The sequence below is a fragment of the Triturus cristatus genome, chromosome 1_1, assembly GCF_964204655.1.
Source record: "Triturus cristatus chromosome 1_1, aTriCri1.1, whole genome shotgun sequence".
Taxonomy (NCBI): domain Eukaryota; kingdom Metazoa; phylum Chordata; class Amphibia; order Caudata; family Salamandridae; genus Triturus; species Triturus cristatus.
The window spans coordinates 493,883,262-493,892,865 of record NC_140579.1 but is presented as its reverse complement, the minus strand read 5'-3'; the positions used below and the strand labels follow the sequence as shown (position 1 = coordinate 493,892,865).

The window sequence follows — 9,604 nt, the reverse complement described above, 5'->3', positions numbered from 1 at the left end:
TGTACTCTGAGCAAACAGGCCGGATCATCAACATTAGGGCCGTAATAGGATACTACAGCAATCCCAGTCCCCCTAATAGCTGCCTGCACCATAATCCATCTGCCAGATTGATCTGTTAGCATGGACTTTATGGAGCCGCCAGCTCTTAATCTAAATAAGACAGCTACTCCCTTATTCTGTACTGTCTGCCCAGAACAACCAAAAAATTCAACCCATCTACATTTTCCAAAGACAGTCTTACACTCGAAATGATTCTTCTTACCTCCCCCCCTTTAGCTAAATACTCCCAAAAGGACTTACTCTTTAAGAGATAAGAGGAAAGAGAAAGAGGACTTATTTTTATATTTTCCCCCACAACAACCCCACCCGTGCATCCCTCCCCCTCCCCCTCCTCCCATCCCTCCCTCCCTCGTGACCCCCTCAATCCCTCGAACCCCTGGGGAACCCTCCCTACTCCTCCTACGCCCTTTGGCCAGGAGCCTCCCGATGTGTGACTAGACAGAGATTACAGATAAAATAAAGGAGAAATTTATAGTCTAGTAAGAATACCGCTGCCGTTTTTGGCTAGCCAAAAACGGCAGCGGTATTCTTACTAGACTATAAATTTCTCCTTTATTTTTTACATTCTTTTTGTTTTCTTTTTCCTTTCCCCTCCCTCTACTTATTTATTGATTAATTTAGAATCCTTATGCCAATAAGCTTTGATAATTATACCCCACTCTCACTCCCGCTCTCACAACCTTTTCTGATCTTATCTATTAAAATATCAACTTCCTCTGTTCGAATTCAGAATTACCATCCTCTTGCCCAATTCCCACTGCCTTGTGACGGTGATGTGGGAGACATCAGAGCGAATAAGGAATGAAAACGGGCTAGATAGGGAAGCTCACTTCACATGACCAACTTTCAGGGCCAAAGACAAAATTCTCTCCTTAATAGCAAACGTAAGAAAGTTCACCAGAATCTTCCTTGGACGCTCTTTTCCAGGTTTCCTCCTATACGGATCACGATGGACCCTTTGAATATCAGCCATCAAGTCCAGATTTTCCCCTGACAAGTCTTTTAAAATTGTAGTTTTTAAGAGGGAGACTACAAAATTCTTGATGTCACCTCCTTCAAGATCTTCAGGGACATTTAAAATCTTCAGATTATTTTTTTCTAGAATGATTTTCAAGACGCTCAATATCGTCTTTCAATTCCCCGTTATGTTGAACCAGCTTATCCATTATTGCGGAAGAAGAACATAAAGCTTCCTTGATCTTAGGAATTTCTACCTCGAGGGCATCCGTTCTCTGTGAGACCTCTTCCACTTTCTGTGCCAGTAATTCACAAGAGGCCTGAATGGCTACCTGATTAGTCTCTGAAATTGTAAATCTCCTGCCGATGTCTTCTTTAAGACCCAACAGGATATCTGCTAGTGTCCCGGGCACCGATGATATCAAAGGGGCGGAGGGGCTGGTCAAATGTGGCCCTAATACGGTGGATATAGGAGCGTCTTTTCTCCTCTCTGATGGAGTTCCACAGTCCTCTCCTCCGACTTCTTCCTGATCCATATCCTGGTTTTCTAGTACCGAAAAACTATTTGTTAACTCCACTGAAGAGTGTACAGTTATCTGCTGATCTTGTAATGCGCCCCCCCCCCTTGCATTACTAGGAGAGCTCAAAGAGAGCTGATCAGCAATACCGGGGAATATGACGGCCGGAAGCTAACGGCCGCGGCGGAGCTCCCGATGTGTGGCGTCTGGAGCTGTCATTAGCGGCTAGCGGGTGGTGAAGTTTTAATCTTTTCTCCCCGTATAAATCCCCGTTTTTGAAAAATGTCGTCCTAGTACTCTAAAGGATATTCACTTGCCGTTTTCTTTCCGCGTTTTTTTTCTCCCCTCCCTGGGGGCGTTCTGGTGGGGCACGGACTCGATGGTGTGCGACGCCGTGGGAGGAGCAGTGTCGGAGCCTCCGTGGTTCCGTGTTCTCGGAGCCGCCAGACAGTGGAGGCGGAGAAATCTCTGGCGGTGGTCTCGGCAGCCCTCCCCGGGGGAACTTGTTTTTGTCGGCTGAGGAGCTCCACCAGATTGGGAATCGACGCAGTTGGAGGTGAGGTCGGGAGGCTCCGGGCAGGGGGATCGTGTGATTCGGTAGATCTGGATTTTGTTTTGCCTCTCCTTCCGAGGGACCGCGGTGGGGTGGAGACGGTCCAGAAGCGGGTGAGGAGTGCAGGAGACGGGGCCGGAGTCTCTTTGGGACAACGAACTGATGCAGAGGAGACCGGGACTAATGATTATAGTCAAGAGCAGGTGAGCTGCATGGAGAAGCAAGTTAGTGATGTTACTAGCGGGGGTTTGAGTTGTGGCAGTGTGGTATTTATTCCTGACCCTGCGGTTAGCAGATACACCTTACGTAACAGGGTTCCGAATATCGTTACAGCTGTATCCAAGCCCCCTGTAATCTCACCTCCAATAATAGAAATCAAGGCTGCTTCCAGAAAAGAAAGTCAGATTGCGGAAATTACACCCCCGGGTAAAGGTAGAGGTAGGAAAAAGATTCGAGGGGGGACTGGTGTCCGGATTACGCCCTCATTGAAGTCCTATTACAAGGTCCTCTCTAATACTATATCTGACCGGGGGCAAGATAAAAATATAAATATGGCCACTGTTCCTACTGTTGTCCTTCCCGGTATTGCTGATCAGCTCTCTTTGAGCTCTCCTCAACCCTACTTCTGTGTTTAGCTTTTAATTCTGTTATGTTTTGATATGGAGTTTGGAAGGTGAGCCTTCACATCCCCTGGTGTGCTTGTGTGTGGGTGGGGGGAATGGGGGACTCAGATGAAAAAAAGACTCCCATCCCACTCATGTCACCCATGTGTAATCCATCACTTCCCATCATCCGTGCAGGTATGGGCAATCTGAGAGGATCAAACTGACTCACCCACACCACCCGTGCTACTCACCTGCCGTCCAGGGAGCTTGATGGGGGGATTTTGGTAAGGGACAATCCCCTCCATCTGCCTATGTGTAACCCAGACCTTGTCAGAAATATCGGATGACAACATTTCGAGAATGTTGGTGAGGCCTTGCAGATGGAACTCTAGAGTGCTTGGAGTTATATGTGCTGGAAAAGGACTGTTCCCCCCCATTATTAATCCAAGGAGTGAGTAGCATAAGGTCAGAAACAGCTTACAGCGGCCCCCCACTCCACGCACTGTTTGTTATGCAGATGATCATTTGGTATGATCGGGAGAGTCCACTGTTAGTGAAAAGAACATTCCATTTCACCAATCTTCACCGCGGCTGTAGAGGAGGTAGTTGATTCTCCTGAGGATCTTTGGTTGCGGAAGGTGCATATCAAACAAGGTATGCAGAGGTTTCCCTGTGGGAGGTGACAAGCCTCGCCCTGGACTTCGATTGGACTGACCAGGTTGGTTACTGCACAAGGGTGGGTTGCAAAGATTTTGGTAGTGGAGCAGGCGTGCCTACAAAGGACCGACACACTGATTTAAGATACATTTATGGAGTCTAGTGAGACACTAATTAAAATATGAGCATAGTGTAGGACCTTAACCTATGTCCTATTCTTTCACACCCTCTCAGTACTTGCATGGGAATGATGTTGCCTGGGCATGACATCACTCTACACTGTAATACCACTGACGTATGTGTATTGGCTTCACTGAGGCACGTTTGTCATGAATCATAGCACGCAAGAAGGCATCACTACCTTGCGTGTATGGTAACCACAAAGGAACATATAGAACATCCATCGCTGCAGATGTAAGACATCACCGTTTCAATGAGATCGCTGAAGCACAGGCAGCACATCACATGAGGGGAAGGGGCAGGCTCAGCACAGCCGCTACAAGTACAGGTCCATCACTGAAAAGGGAGGGGGAGTCCAGTGCAGGACAGAGAAAGGACCAGGGCTCAGCTGTGTTGGAAGGGCAAGTCGCAAGTGACCATGCTCAAGAACACATGAAGAGGTGTGGGCAACTGTTCAGGGGCGCAAGTGGCCCACCGCAGCATTGGTCTCTATCAGCCAGGCTTGCAGCACTCTTTAAAGCCACTGGAAGCAAAGACACTGGAGCCTTTATAAGCCTGGACAGGTGATGACAAAGGACTGAAGTTTGTAGATAGGAAACAGAAAGGTTGCATTGAACTGTAGCAGCAATCATCCTGCCCCCTGCACCTGCTAGACCAGCAGTCCTAAATGTTTCAGAGGGCTGTGGGACGTATCCCCCTGTGGAGGCTGATTGGTCTGCGTGCATCCCCGCATTCATTCGATTCCCCTTCCCCATCCCCTTTGCAGACTGGCAGTCTAGGACACCCACTGTCGACACAGGGTGTGGAAGCCATAGAGGCGGCTCAGAGATCACCGCTGCCAGCAAGCTCGCCCTTCTCTGTGGGGTTCAAGATGGGCACCCACTGTTCCTTTGTCTCCTCATCTTCATCCTTAGTATCTGTCTGAGGGTAGACCACTACACACAGCTTCTGTCCGGCTCTTGTAATGGAGTCTAGAGATGGAGACAGAAAGAGAGAGACAAAGGAGTCAGCCTGATTTTACCTCGAAAAGTGGCATCAAATATTCAGTGGAGTGGTACCAGACTCTACCAGTGCATTTAACATCCTCCTTCTCTAGCCTGGTATTGTGGTGCATCTTCCAATGGGCATGACTGTTAAACACTTTTTGGACGTTTTTTAGGGCTATAAAAAGCCAATATCGTCAAAAGGTAAGATACTGAATTTCAATGCCTTCAATAGATTTCAGGTTGCAAACAATACCAATTCCAGCTGTCGAGCTTCCGAGGTACTTATAAACAAACTGATAGTCATTTTTCTACGCTCTGAAGCCAACAAGACCTACCACAATCTCCTGGGTCCTGAGCAGCGCAGTGTCAACGGGGTGCCTACGCTGTGTGTTTTCCCCGCCGCCATACAACATCGTTGGCCGCAGTTGGGGGAGACTACAGCTCCCGTGCGCCTTTGCGGTCCAGCCCACTTCCGCATACCAGCGCGCCCGGAGGCGCTTCATAAGCATTGGCTCCCTCGGTGGAGCGGGGGTCATTTTTCAACGCTCTGAAGCCACAATCTCCTGGCTCCTGGGTCCTGAGCAGCGCAGTGTCAACGGGGTGCCTACGCTGTGTGTCTTCTCCGCCGCCATACAACATCGTTGGCCGCAGTTGGGGGAGACTACAGCTCCCGTGCGCCTTTGCGGTCCAGCCCACTTCCGCATACCAGCGTGCCCGGAGGCGCTTCATAAGCATCGGCTCCCTCCGCGTCGTGGGACGCGCGCGGGCGGCGCCGGGCTGAGCCCGGGCAGAGGGTGGGCCGTCTACGGCCGTCAGAGGCCAGAAGAGGCTGGGCTGGGCCACTAATTTTGGCTCTGTGATTCCATACTGCAATACGTAACTGGGTAAAAAGTGCTGAGTGTTATAGGATTGTACTACTGAAGCATACCGGCAGTTAGTTGTTGATAGCTGGCTGTTGGTATAGGTTACCACCATGACTAAAGGAAAAACTGATATTATTTCGTCTGGGCTGGGCACACTGGATAATTACCTGATTAGGAAGGTAAATCAGATCAATAATGACAGAAGGGCATCCCTGGGACAGGAGACCTCCATACCAACTCAGGAAGAGGCGCCCCTTCTAGTGACGGATCCATTTGTGCCCAGTATTCCCATTACTGAAGTAAGGAAAGTTGCAACAACTATAGTTCAGGTGCATGATGTGAGGCATAAGGAACAATCAGACGCTTCTAGGTCTGAAATAGAGCATGCCTTATCGCCCGTAAAATTGGTCAGAAAATATAAAAAAGTTCAAAGGAGATGTAGGGGGAAGTATAACCAAAAAAGAGTAGAAACAGCTAGCCATAAAAGAGGCCTCTTCCTGGAGTCACTAACGGGAAAAAGTTCTGCTCTGGGGCATATAGGAACTGCGCCCCCGCCAATGATTAATCCTAACAACACCTTATCAGAACACACCGGGTCATTAAATAACGGAGATACAGAGGACAAAGGAGAAGAGCCGGTCAGTATTTGCACTGATGACTCTCTGTTATGCACGCCTGTTAATATCTGTGAGCCTCTGCCGAGTTTTTACAGTGGTAACGATGATGAAGGGTCATTATATCTCCCTAGATTTTCCTCTCCATCTCCGTCAAACTCAAATGATATGTTATCACCCAGGGTTAAAAAAACAACAACAGGGGGTGGTCCATTAAAATCAAAGAAGTATTCAATTCCAACCTTGAGGGATGTGTCGGATCCACTGAGTCTTCTCTCGGCTCCCCTAGAGGCAATCCATCCTTCTATTAGGGTGGGGGGCCTATTGGAAAAAATTGAAAATTTGGTGAAATTATTATTGCAGCCCCTCCTAGAAAAGACGATGTTGATTGATACGCATTTGGATCGGATCGAGAAAAAGGTGGAAGCTAATACACTCCTACTATCTGACCTGGAGAAGGGGTTAACTAAAATAAACCTTAGTAAAACACCCGTAAAAATGACGACAGCTAAAACTCAAGCCCCAATATGTCCTACCTCCCCCAAAAAATGTATTCAGTTTGGCCAAAAACAAACTTGTCCTCCCCCAATTAAAGTTCAGACACCTCCCCTGTTGAAGAGGAAGCCTGCTTCTAAGGTGCAATTCCAAAATAAAGTCGGTGATCAAATGAAAGGTAATCTGATCCCAGAAGGAAAAACAGTACCACCACAAAATATGGTCAACAAAGATAGCGAGGATGGGAATTTTAATAATAAAAACTGGTATGTACACCAAACAGTAGATTTACCGCCAGAAGCTGCACCCTATGCTATTGTCATGACGGGTGTTCCCGAGCTCCCTTTTGGAAATAGGGAAGATTATCAATCTCTAAGGAACAAAGTCATATATTGGCTTTGTAACAATAGACCCTTGCCTGCCTACATAAATGGGGAAATTCTAAATGTTAGGCGTACTAACTGGGTGGGGACACGTCCTAAAGATAAGATAGGGGATGTAATTATCGTAAATTTTAAAGATCATAGAGCTGTTAGGCATATTGGGGACTGGTATGAGTCAACTAGTAGTGACTCCATCTCCACACATTATCTTAGTTATTTTTACCCATATTCACAAGTTCAACATACTGTAAATCAGGAGGCAAGAAGGCAGTCTGTGAATAGGCTTGCTTTTGATCAACATGGATACAGTTGGACTCCCCTCTTGCAACCTCAGAGTTCATTCAATCCCCACCTTAGGCAGTTGCATCCTTCTACTTTAGGTACTAATTATGGAAATAATTATTTGCGGAATAATAGAGGCATGGCTCTACCCGCTTATAATGTACTAACCCACAATCGGTTTGATGTTCTTTCAGGCCTTGAATATGTGGATTGACATATGAAGGATACTTGCTATAGTAAAATATTAGGTCTAGGGGGGCATATTGACAGAATAGCTGGGATTGCAAATGAACAGAGGCTCCGGGATGGTAATGAGGATAACTCACAAGCACAAATCGCTAAAAAAGTGACTCATGCTGACCCTGGGAAGGATAGTGGTAAGACCCTGAATTACCTTGACTTAAATGAGGGAGGAAATAATGGAAGAATCAGCTACCCGCGACCCATAATAGCGTTGGATAAAGCATCCTTATGTGATCTTGGAACAAATGAAATACGGAAAACCTGCAAATTCCTGTTTTGGAATGTTGCAGGTTTACGGGAGAGAATTAAAAATCCATCTTGGGATATTGTCATAGATGGTCATGACATCTTGGCCCTCCAAGAAACCTGGTCAATTGAACCAGTGCACATAAGTGGCTATAGAAGTTTTTTTACTCCGGTTGTGGGGTGGCAATATGGGAGAGCAAAGGGAGGCTTAATTATCAATCTCAAACATGCTCAACTTTGAGCAGGCCCGGTTCACACCTAAATCTAGTTTTTATCAATTAATAACCTTAAGTAACAAGAAGGGAGTTAATGTGGTTGTTATAAATTTTTATAATAATATCCCGAGGAAAGAAATTCCTAGCATTCTAAAAATGCTGAGGGAGGATATATCACATGAAACAGATAAAACTGATAGGGAATTAATGATTGTATGGGGGGGGGGGTTTAATTGCCAACTTTGCACAAAGGGTAAACAGGGTATTTGTGGCTTAATGATAGAGCAGGAGGTAAACCTAACCCGCTTTGACCATTCTCTAATGGGGGACCTATTAAACGATATTTTGTTCATGTTTGATTTGGGCTATGCAAATGAAATAGCCCAAAAACCTTCTACCTTTGTGCCTACTTTCATTGGTAGAGGAGTTTTCTCTACCATTGATTTTATTATTGCCTCAAATAGTTGTAGTCACAAGATTACCAAGACAAAAATTATGGAGCTGCCATTGAGTGACCATCTTCCTCAAATAATGGAGGCTGAAAATCCATTTTTTGTTCGGCAGGAGGATGAGACCTCAGTGTGTACAGCTCCTGACGTGGCCCTTGGAAGACAGAACGGGTATACCTTAAAATGGGGTAAGGTTGTCCCAGAAATGTTTCTAAGTAAATTGTTAAATGCTTGCTCAAACAGTTTTGATATCTGCTTGGGAGAAAAATCTAATAATGAGCAGATAATTGAGCACTTCAACATAATAGCTGCCACAATTAAGAAGAGTCTATGGGTGGAGGTTAAGAATCGGGCAAAGGGTAATAAAAGTTGGTTTGACAATGCCTGTACAAGGGCACTGGCTGACCTGAAACATGCTATCCATAGGATACCCGAGACGTCATAGAAATAAGGGGCTGCAGGAAAAAATACAATGAAGCTCTAAAAAATAGAAAAAATGCTATAAAAAAGGAGGCCCTAGAAGCTTTATGTGCAGCATCACAGCTTAGGGATGCATCTGCATTCTGGAGGGCCGTAAACACCCCGTTCCTCTATGACAAGTCTAAAGCACGCATTGAGATTGCAATTGCGGAGGAGGATTGGGTAGGGCACTTTTCAAATCTCTATAAGTCTCATGATGAATGCCATACTATAGATTCTGTAACAAGGGGTAATATAGGTGCAGGGGCTGAAAAATTGGTAGTAAGCCTGAAGGAAGTCATGACGGCCCTGAAAGCAACAAAGGGTGGCAAGGCCGCAGGGCCTGATGAGATCCCTGCAGATTTGTACAAAGCCAGTCAGTGATAACATTTTTTTTCGGTCATAAGACCATAAAAGTACACATAAGTACATCAACAATTACAATAAGACAATAAATAAACATAAAAGATTAAGAAATGTAAAAAAGAATTAAACTACGAGTTATCAGTGAGGGAGAAATAAGTACAAAAAATTTATTTAAAAAGGTTTTGTCTCCTACGCCACATGCTGTGTAGATAACGAGATACTGCGAAGACAATAGGGGGATGGGTGTCATAAATTGGAGACCTACAAGCCTGCATGAAATAACGAAATCTCAAGTTCCTGCAAATGGGAGTCAACCAACATTTTCTGATTACATGATAGGCAGGACAGAAGAACAACACATGTACAACAGTCTCCGTTTTATAATTACATGCAGGACACATTTCCTGGTTCTGCGTCTGCCACTTAGATGAGAAGGACCTAACCGGTAGGGTACCATGTCTTAACTGAATGTA

The 9,604-nt window shown here is 45.8% G+C and overlaps 1 pseudogene across 1 annotated transcript in view; it reads right to left on the bottom strand.

The window, feature by feature from the left end:
* Positions 1–565: 565 nt before the first annotated feature.
* The window catches only part of LOC146870462 (large neutral amino acids transporter small subunit 2-like), a 351,489-nt pseudogene continuing 342,450 nt past the window's right edge, over positions 566–9,604 (bottom strand). The window contains exon 10 of the transcript XR_014978319.1: positions 566–4,501. The product of XR_014978319.1 is annotated as a large neutral amino acids transporter small subunit 2-like (transcript). The remainder of the gene's footprint in view (positions 4,502–9,604) is intronic.